Below are 10,283 nucleotides of genomic sequence, written 5' to 3'. Positions count from 1 at the left end.
CTCATAAATCATATAGGACTACTTCTTTTCGTTAATGTCAATAGATCCATTTAGATGCGCATCCTACTCCTACAGTAGACCAACTATCATCAATATCCACTACAAGAATTTATTGAGGTCATGTTTCTGTGTAGTCAAACTCCAGCAGCCTCACTGTGAGTAGCCATGGCATCACAGGTCAAAAGACCAGCCACACTACGTAGCATGGAGAAAGTCACTAACGAGTGAGCAGACATCCATGTAATTTTTCGTATTGATCATGCTCAGTGCTAGTTATTTTCTAACAACTACCTACACCCTCGCTCCAATATCTCGACACTGCATATTCGAGACTCATTTGCCTAAAGAAAGTGATCCGTGCACCAATCTGTCCGGATCAATCACCATCTCTATAATGATCCCATGATCAGGAGCAATTTAAGAATTAACCATCAATAACACATACCTCAAATCTTCAACTCTTTGAGAATATGTGTCATCATTTGTTAATCTCTTAGACGATTCATGGACACATACAATATGAATGGAATTAAGAGTGCCCGTTAAGTATAAAATCATATCTTAGAATTATGATATACGTCAGTCAAGATTAGCTTCTAGGTCATACATCTAACAATCTCTCACTTACACTAAAATCAATCTACCATTTATCTAAGCCCCATCTTCTCAAGATAAGCTTTGATCTTCGGTTGGCTAAGTGACTTGGGCCTATCACATCCTATGTAGAGTCTACTCTCTGCACCTTTATGTATTTCTACTTGAGGTAATCACGTATACCACTGCTCTATGTGCTTAGACTTCTGGTGGGACCTAGACTCCTGAGCGAGGGCTATGAGCTATACGGAGCCTTGAGGTGTATGTAGGCTACAGTATGTTTATTATAGAAATTAGATTGTACCAAAATAGAATCTATCGATCTCGGTAGAGGAGGGATAGTCCTATGTAGATCATGAGATTGAGTCCTTAAGTCCATGGTAATGGCATTATGAAAGATAGAAAGGAGTTTCTATTAGATTTTACATCGGACTAGAATCGATTGATTCAGACATATGATAAATATGAGGTTGACGAGTTTACTTTGACCTCAATTTTGTCGGAACTCACAATAAAAGAATCGAATCATACGGTAACTGCACCTAGAGGTTCTTGTTCAGTTCTGATAAGTTACCACTACATACTACTAAGTATCACTGGTGGATTGTGGGATCAATTAGAATTATTTCGATGATTGATAATTCTAATTGACTGAATTGAAAAGAGTTTCGATCTATCAAAAAGAGTTTCCATAATGTTGATGATAGAGATCACAACATGTTCCATTACCATACAGAATTGAACCTATGGGATACACAACAAAGGACTTTGATCTAGGATTGTTTAATTGGATTTAATTGATCCAATTGGGTCTAAGGTATTCATGCTAGTACATGATTTGACCCAAATTTCTCCTAATTGGGTTTTCCTATGAGATAAGGTTAAGCCAAATCAATTAAGCTCTTAATTTGGCACCAATAGTTGGTCCTGCAATTGAATTTGATTCAAATTCAAAAGGTGGTTTCTAGACATGGAAGTTGCTTGGACATGGATGTTACCCTTTCAATTTTGAATGGGTTGTTATTATTGTCCTAAAGAAAGGATATGGAGGAGGGGTGCCAAGTGTTGGCACCTCACTTTTTTATTGATGATTTCTCCCGACAGAATAAAGGGGTGCACATCCCATTTGAATGTCAAATGGGGGCACACCCTATTGGATAAGGGATGACGATAAGAGGTTGTTCCATTTAAATTTAAGTTTGAAGTGTTCAAATTTAAATTAATTGTTAGGGAGTTATTCATTTAATACTAAACTTTGAATTTGAAAGGTTCAAATTCAAAACAAGTGATTAGGATGAGATCCTATCCAAATTCAATCGAATAACTCTCAACCCCTATCTATTTTCTCTCATGCAAAATGTTGTGCAAAGAAAATCACCGAAGAAATGAAGAGAGGGTTTCCACCCCTCCTTTTCTACATGGAGAACTTTAAGGGCCAATGCCCTTATGGATTAGGTGGTTGGGACGGCACCATTTGAATTGGGAATTCAAATGGGAGGTATTCCATGGATTAGGGTTTAGGGGTTTATAAAAACCCCCCTTGTAAAGGGTTGGGAATTTATTTTTTTGAGACCATGAAACCCTGCTAGTTCTCCACCTCCTCCTCTCTTCCATATCCATACACCTAGAGTAGGTTCCCTCCATACCTCATGCCCAAAGATGTTGGGCTGATTCCTTATTCGCTTGAAAGAGTTCATGCATTGTCCCACCGAATGAAGGAGAAAGGATGCATCAAAGGTTGATCCGACAGCCACCTCAGAGATCAGATCGTTGCTGATCGAGAGCCCCTAATCCATCTTAGAGAATGCGGATCAAACCTAGATAAAAAATCCTAGATAAAGGTCTAAGTGGATACCTATAGAGGCCGGACGTGTGCACGGCTCAACAGCGGACCTCGACATTACTCAGATCATCGGATCGCGAAGATCATCAACCTGCACAAGGTGATAAATATTGTTTCAATTATTTTTTAATACACGCTGAATTTTGACTAACGATCTATCTTTTTGATCTATGTTTTAGGTGCCAGGTCAAGAATTTTTTTTTGAATTCTACTGTGCCAAGTTTGATCGACCTAGAGTGCGATTCTCAACCTTCGATGACATCCAGTTCCGTAACTAACATAAGAACTAGAATGCATCCTACACATCTACGGTGTATTCAGCTTTTATTGATCGGTTGTTTGGAATCCTTCCAACATACTGAACCAAAATACATCCTAATGTAGACATTCTATCATCAGTATTAGACATAAAGTCTGAATCGGTATATCCTCTCACTCTTAGTTCTGACCCTTCTCTAAAGATCAAAAATAAATCTTTAGTGCTTCTCAAGTACTTAAGAATATTTTCACAGCAATCTTATGCTCCTAGCCTAGATTTGACTGATATCTATTCGTGATACTCACAGTAATAGATATATCAAGTCAAGTACATAGCATGACATACTCCTATGCCCAAGAGGATAGTAGACCCTTTTTGAATGTTTTTATACTGAATTCTTTCAATATCTTCCCTATGTACTTTTCTGTAAAACCCCAAGCATCCTCTTAGATCTATCTCTGTAGACCTTCTTATTGTCAGAATATGGGATGCTTGTCCTAGGTCTTTATGAAAATTCTATATGCAATCATATTTTAACTGATGTCAGCATGAGACACTCCCAATCAGAAGAATATCATTCACATACAATACGAGGAATGAGACAGCACTCCCACATGAGTCCTCCTCATTTTTGATAAAATTAAATAATTTGATCATACCATTGAAATGAGATGTTTGCTTAAGTCCATGTATAGACCTTTGCATTATGATCTCTATAACTAGAAGTAAATCCATAGTCCGTTCCATAAAGATATCTTCTCAAGATATCCATTTAGGAAGACTATCTACACATCTATTTTTCGAGATCGATATCTAACATCGCCTGTTATAGGTCTTGGGATCATCTCTATGTTCTCATCTCCTATGAAAATATTTTCTCTATATCCTCTATAAGCATACAAGTATCTTTCATAAAGATGGAAGATCCTACTTGATCTATGAGGTGTGGAGATACTACATGTACTGGCTTATTATGAATAGGTTCTATAGGTCCTATAACTCATTGCTCTCAAAGACTCTCTTGTTGAGTTTATCCTCCCACTATCTCTATCTTGGATAAACTATTTTTCAAAAGATAGCATGATGGGTCACAATCATATTGTGATCCTTTGAAAAGAAAAGTAGTATCTCAAACTCTTTAGGATATCCTATAAAATGAGCTCTCCTAGACTAACCTCTAACTTGTCCACCTACTATGCTTGATACAGGCTAGACATTCCTAAATCTTGAAATGATCAAGACTCATTTCTTACCTTGCCATATCTTATACGGTATGATAGGAACAGATTTAAAGGATACCTTACTCAATAGGTAAATTTAAAGCATATCCCTAAAAAAATAAAATTAAATCAGTGAAGTTCATCATGGACCAGACCATATCTCATACAGCTTTATAACTCCTCTTAATATCTCGTTGAGTTGAGGTTTACTAGGAGGGGTTCGTAGTGAAACTATGCCATTTTTTTGAGATAATCAAATTTTTTTACTTTGGCATTACCTCCTCGATCTGATCGAAGTACTTTTAGAATTTTTTCTAATTTACTTTTCTACTTCACATCTGAATCTTTGAACTTTTCAAAGGCATCAGATTTGTATCTCACATACATATCCATACCATGACTAATCATCGGTAAAGATAGTAAAGTAAAGATAACCTCCCTTATCTGGCTCATCAAATAGGCACACACATCAAATATGTATAAGGCAAGTATGTCAATGGTCCATTCCTTTTGTCCCACAAAGGACGGCTTAGTTATTTTTTCTCAAAGAGATGATTCACAGACTAGATATGACTCGACAATTAATGAGCCAAAGAGCCATATTTCTCCAATCTGTAAATCATTTTTTTTCTATATGACCTAGCCTAAGGTACCATAAATACTTCAAGTTTATCTCAACTCTAGATCTTTCAGATCCAATAGCACTCACTATTTACTCAAATAAATTTACAATGCATCACCATGCAAATGATAGAGACTGTCTCTAAGAATTAATTCCAAACAGTAGTCGTGGAGGTTAGGTGCCCTCGACCATAGTGCAACACTTGCTCTATTGCCAACTCAAAGGGTTACTTTACCTTCCCTTAGCCCTCTGCATTCTCTTAACCCTGTACTAAAGTGCATAAATAGGTACTAGAGTCTAATACTCAATGAAAGAAGAAAAAATCATAAGATTAATTTTGAGCAACTCTGACATGCCTTCCTAGATGTGTCCTTATTTCTATGGGCTCTCCAGATATATTCCTTTGAACTTTTCAAGGTCCCTTATTACCATCATTTTGATAAAATCAGATTAGGTACTTTCATGATTATTCATATGATAGTTTTGTTAGATGTATGTCCTAGAAGCCAATATGACTGACACATTGTAATAACTTTAGGATATAATTTTATACTTAATATATTGATTTGATCAATAAAAAGATAAATTTATTTTTTATTCAAGTTGATGTATCTTAAATCTTTAATGAAATTAATTTTCGATACATATTCTCAAAGTGTTGAGAATTAGAGATATGTATTTGATTCTTAAATACTTCCGATCATAGGATCATCATGAGGACGGTGATCGATCAGATAGACTGACACAGATCGCTTCTTTTAGATAGATGATCTCTAGTCTACTGTGTAGAGATACTGACGATGAGTGTGGATAGTTCTTAGAGAACAACTAGTACTGAGCGTGATCATACAAGAAATCACTTGAATTTCTACTCATCATCAGTGATCATCTCGATGCTGTAGTTGTGTGATTGATCCTTTAATCTGAGATGGTACTACTGCTCGCAGTGAAGCTGTTGAAGTTTGATTGATATATAAACATAGGTCTCAATGAGCCCTTGTAGTGGATATTGACGATAGTTGGTCTACTGTAGGAATAGGTGTGCATCAAGATGGGATCTATCAATCTTGATAGAAAGTAATCCTATGAGATTTAAGAAGCTAAGTTCGAGAATCTGTGGCCACAGTAGTGTGATTGATAGAAAGGAGTTTCTATAGAAGTCACAACTGGACTTGAGCTAATGAATATATCATATGACTGATGTTGATGTTTGATGATTTATCCATGACCTGCCAGCTAGTCGGGACTCACGATAGAGGGACTGAATCAACGTTAACTACACCTAAGGTTCATTTCAATTCTACTGGTTTACACTACATACTGTTAGGTGTCATTGATGGATTGTGAGAGCTCACTAGGATTGTTCTGGATCGATAATCCTTGATGAGTTAGAGTGAAATTATTCTGACCCATTAAAAAGAGTTTCAATATACTTTGATAGAAATCATTGTATATCTCACTATCAGATGAAACTGAACCTATGAGGTCACACAACAAAGGGATTAAGCCTAAAATTAGTAATTGAGCTTATGAAGTATCAATTGGATTTAGAGAAATTCGATTGGATTCCAAGATAATCTTGCTAGCATATGGTTGGACCCAATTCCTCTTTTCATTTAAATTTTTTATTTGATAAGATAATTCAAACTTAATTACTTACTAATAACCTACATGAATTAGATTCATGAGACTCTAATTATTGGTGTCTAAGGTTATGGATCATATAAATTAAGGATGTCAGTCCCTAATTAATTTTCTTGATAGTTTATCTTGGGTGCCACCTTGATTGGATCAAGTTGGGCATATCCTATGATTAGAGAGCCTCATGATCTTATATGGGGTGTTCCTTGGGTGTGTTTTAGAGTGTGTTTAATTGGATGCAAGAGCTCCAAGAGTTGGTGCCTAATAGGATTCCTAATGTAAGTTAAATAACTTAAGTTATTAGAAACTAATGCAAGTAGGACTTGTATTATGAGATTGAATAGGATTCAATCCTCATGCTTATTTAAAGAACCTCCCTAAGGTCCTAGAGTATCCAAACTAGCAGCCCTCCATGCCTAGAAAGATTTCCCACGCCCTCTCTTCCTCTCCCTTCTCTTTCTCCCTTGGGCATCCCACACGCCCCATCTTTGGGCATCCTCCCTTCTCCTCCATGCCAAGGGTGTTAGACATCCCAATTGGTGCTAGTTCCTGATGTCTAGCAGTAGCATAAAGCAAGAAAAAAAGTAAGAGAAGAAGAAGAAGATCAAAAAAGAGATCAAGTGTTGATCGCGATCTAGGCTTCATTCAGATTCAGCAGGCTGAATTTTTTTAGAAAAAATTTAATTTTTAAAAGACTATTTGGACTGATCCTGAGTGAATACCCATAGAGGTCGGATACTTATGTGGCTAGAAAAAAATCTCTTCTCTTTCAGATCCAAATTCGAAGAAAGAAATTGCAAAATAGATATGTGAATTGATCACAATCTGAATTTCAGCATATGAACTAGATCCTTGTGATTTTATATTTTTATACATGTATGATTCAGATTAAAAATATTTTAATATTATATTCTATTATGGTATTTAAAAAATAAAATTTTAAAATACACATATATATCTCAAACCTCAAATTCCAACAGTGGTATCAGAGCCACGGATTCATATTACTGAAATTGTCATATATGTTTTAAAAAAAATTTAAAATCTATTTTTTTTCTTAATACATGAGAGGTATAGATGAATCTTTAAATCTAAAATTTAATTTTGAGTTTAATTTTACAACATATATTTGACATATGAAAGCATGCATAGATCTAAATTTTGATCTAGAAAGAGTTCTAGTTTATATTTAGATGCATGTATGAAGCCTTAAATTTTATATAATCTAAATTTTGATTCATATATGTATTATATAATTATATATTTAGATCATAAATTTACTTTTGATATGATTCATGATTAGTATATGAGATATATGATAATTTTATTTAGATCTGAATTTTACATGCATATATATAACATATGTTTATATATTAAATCTGAAAATTATTTTCATAATTTAAACTTATATTTTTATGCAAAAAATTTAGATCTAAAATTTAATTTTAGAATCTAAAATTTATGTTTGTGCATAAGGGTTTTGGTTATGGAAAAATCATAAATCAGATCATGTAATAGGATTGCATCTAAAGTTTTTGATTTGAGTCATATGAATTTAATTCGATTAAGTAATTGATCGAACCAAGTCAAGTATTGATTAGGGTCAGATCAATTAAGTTATATAATCATACAATTATTATTGATCAAATTGATTAAGTCCTATATGTAGAATCGATTAACCTAAAGATCTAATTTGGCTCGATGTTTGAGCCCGATTCACTTGAGCTAACCCGTTTGGACCAATTGACCTATTGGTATCTAAGGTAAGTTAATGAGATATGATTATTTAATTGGTTCTGTTTGCTTATCTGTTAATTTATTAATGTCTAAAAAAGTAACGGGGGATCCCCACCGATCTCGACTTATTGATCAATTTGGAAGATTGAGTCTTGAATTAGGTTGCTTAGCGGTTTGGTTTAGCCCATATCAATTAGATCGATCATATGATGACTGATTAGATGAGATCTAAACTTAAAACTCTTCATAAATATTAAGTCCATTGGTCTTCCACTGTTGTAGATATGCGGGCGTGCTACTGACATTGATTGTTCTCGATTGGTTACAGTGTTTAGTTACATCGAAAACATGCAACCATTCTATTAACAAAGAATTGCTCCAGGGTAAGGATAGGGTTGGACCCAATAACTATTTGGTGAGAGACCCAATGACGGCCTTGCACCTGTTTGTGCATGGTGGGTCAGGCTTAACTAAGGAGTGTGGACAATAACTATTAGGTGAGCTCACATGACTTAAAGGCCAAGTCGCTGCAATATGCTTAGAGAAGCATCTGGATAAAGAGTTGCCTACGCATCGGTGTACATGTTACCAATAACTGTTAGGGAGGTGCATGACATCGATCGGACCGCAGCACCCACTAGAAATTCTTTGTCGCATTAGGATTTTCGTTTCTTTCCCAGAGAGTGGAGGAATCTAATAAATTAGTGAGAGTCATTGTTTGCATCTAAAAATAAATATAATAATTAAGTATAAAAGTCTAACTTGAATCTCTACTCTCATAGTTAAATAATATTAGTCTCAAACCCTCTAGCCCACATCCTTGAAACCAATCATTTGATCGGTATAAATTACAAAGATTGGCTCAGAAACCTCAAGATTGTCCTGACCTCTGAAAATTAGGTCATATACTCGATCAGGAACCCATAGTGTTATCAAACCATCCTACTACTAAGCAAAGAGTTGCTTTTGAGAAGTAAACAGATGAAGACAGTCGGATTAAGTGTTATGCACTGGCGTCTATATCAAATGAATTGTAAAGCCAGCATGAGCATATGCCTACTGCCAGGGCTATGATCACTCACCTGCAAGAGTTGTATGGTGAGCAGAGCCACATAGCATGCTTCGAGGTATCCAAAAGACTCTTTAATCTGAAGATGCACGAAGGGCAGTCAGTCTATGAGTACTGTATAATAGTGATCAAGGACATTAAGGAGCTTGAGAAGCTCGGGCTAGAAATACAAAAGGAATTACAGATGAATTTGATCCTTCAATCCCTTACAAGTTTATATAGTCAATTTATTGTAAATTTTCATATGAACAAACTTGACTACACTATACCTGAACTGGTCAACATGTTGGTCACTACGGATGGAACCTTGAAAAGTTCAAGGGGCACTATTCTTGTTGTGGAGTGGACTTCTTCCAAGAGAAAGTCTACTAAGAAGAAGAAGAAGGCAAAATCTACTAAGAAGCAGAAAAAGGAGAGCAGGCCAAAGAAAAAAGTTTCTAGCAAGGCCGAAGTAAAGGAAAAATATTTTCATAGTCATGCTGAAGGCCACTAGAAGAGGAACTGCCCAAAATATCTGGAGAGCCTAAAGATCAAAAAGGTGATAAACCTTTCGAAGGCATGCTCGTAATTGAATCTAACCTTACGATTTCTTCTACTTCTAGTTGGATATTAGACTCTGACTCGAGTGCTCATATATGTACCTCAATACAAGATCTGATAGAAAATAGAAGGTTGAAGAAAGATGACATGATCTTTCGGATCGACAATGGAGCAAAAATTACTGCAGAGACCATTGGCACTTACCTTCTTCGATTACCGTCTGGTGTTAGATTAGATTTAAAAGACTGTTATTATGTTCCTATAACTAGTCAAAATTTGATTTTCATGTCTGTGCTAGCACAGGAAGGTTTGGAAATTAGTTTCAATAAAGACTTTTGTTTCATTTATTTATGAAATAATTTGATTGCATGAGATCTTTTAATTGACAGTCTTTATCACTTGCATATTGATGCGAATATGAACTTAAACGAGCAAATAGTGAGTGCCATAGGCCAAAAGAGACCCAGAGATGATATTAACCAGAAGTACTTGTGGCACCATAGACTAGGCCATATTGAAGAGGACAGGATAAACAGACTGAAAAAGGATGGGATCCTTAGCTCTCTTAACTCAGAGTCATATCTAGCTTGCGAATCTTGCCTTCAAGGAAAAATAGCTAAGTTTTTCTTTGTAGGACATGAGGAAAGGCCACTGAGTTACTTGCCCTGATACATACCGACGTATGTGGGCCATTTGATGTGCAGGTCAGAGGTGGTTATACCTACTTCATTATCTTTATCGATGATCTGTCTAGGTAA

This window comes from Elaeis guineensis, chromosome 9, assembly GCF_000442705.2.
Source record: "Elaeis guineensis isolate ETL-2024a chromosome 9, EG11, whole genome shotgun sequence".
In the NCBI taxonomy this organism is placed as follows: Eukaryota; Viridiplantae; Streptophyta; class Magnoliopsida; order Arecales; family Arecaceae; genus Elaeis; species Elaeis guineensis.
The sequence above is the reverse complement of the archived record's forward strand: the minus strand, read 5'-3'. Positions refer to the sequence as shown.